This window comes from Limulus polyphemus, unplaced genomic scaffold, assembly GCF_000517525.1.
Source record: "Limulus polyphemus unplaced genomic scaffold, Limulus_polyphemus-2.1.2 Scaffold2370, whole genome shotgun sequence".
NCBI classification, from domain to species: domain Eukaryota; kingdom Metazoa; phylum Arthropoda; class Merostomata; order Xiphosura; family Limulidae; genus Limulus; species Limulus polyphemus.
This window is the reverse complement of record NW_013667980.1, coordinates 157302-158423: the sequence shown is the minus strand read 5'-3', so window position 1 is coordinate 158423 and position 1122 is coordinate 157302. Positions and strand designations below refer to the sequence as shown.

Sequence of the window (1122 nt, the reverse complement as noted above, 5' to 3'; positions counted from 1 at the left end):
AAATAAAGAGTAGGTTTAATTTTGTCTTTTTTTTTTTTTTGTGGCAGTGAGAGTGAAAGGGAGACTTGAAGGATCAAATGGTTTCTTGTTACCAATATGTAAAATTCAAGAAAGGCAAGAATTTCCAACAGATAGGAAATTTCACAAAATTTAATTATGAGAAGTAAAATATTCTAAGAATTTTTTACACACAAAAAAAGTATGACAAGAAAAAAAATCTGTATAGGTTCCTGATTATAGCATCAATTATTTCAAAAGTATGTTTGTAGTGCACACAGAAGTAGGTGTACGTAAGCAAGTGTTTCCAAAAGTGGTAGAGGTGGGTGGGGCCAGTTTGGTTGATTGATTAGATATAATAATGTCTCAGAAAATAGAAATGATAGGAGGTTCTTATTTTATATTCTAGCTTCTAAATATTGGTAATTTGAGTTTCTGACTCGCAGACTTTGTATTTGAACTTCACAAACATCTAATTTGAACCAAAGCTGCATTCAACATACCACATGACACACAAAAATCAATATTGAGGAATTTTGTTTTAATATATAGTTTTAAACTAAAAAATGAATTAATGTATAATGATAATTTACAATTTGATACCAGACTTATTGACATGCGTTCATAAAATAGTAGTTCAATAAAAGTTTTGAATGCAAGTTTACAAATGTGATGACACCCTTTGAACCCTAATCGTAGGAAGACCAGTTGAGATAGGGTTAATGTATTTTCATGATCCAAATGCTAATAATGTTTTCATAATTATACAGTACATAAAACATATGTGGATTAATTCAATTATTGTTAATTGTAATGCTTTCAATTATTATTTTTGTACATCAAATCTCTCAAGTTATAGTTGTTGTTTTTTGTGTATCTTTTTTGCAGTTTTTATTCTTTTGTTATTAACCTGTATTTTTAATATTTTTATGAAGTGTGCACATAAGTTATCATAATGAAACGTTTCATTTTTCAGGAACTATTTATACTTGTTTTTACATTCAAAAACTTTTTTATTGAAAAATATTTGGTTCTCCTTATTAGTTTTGTTCAAGAGAAGACAAAGTTTGACTGGAAAAAAAAGATTATTGAATCATATTGTTTATTTTCCTATTAAATATAATT

General features: G+C 27.0%; 1 protein-coding gene across 1 annotated transcript in view; it reads left to right on the top strand.

Moving 5' to 3' along the window:
* Positions 1-1122, top strand: part of LOC106466749 (differentially expressed in FDCP 8 homolog) — a 42729-nt gene that overhangs the window by 32028 nt on the left and 9579 nt on the right. The window lies entirely within an intron of this gene.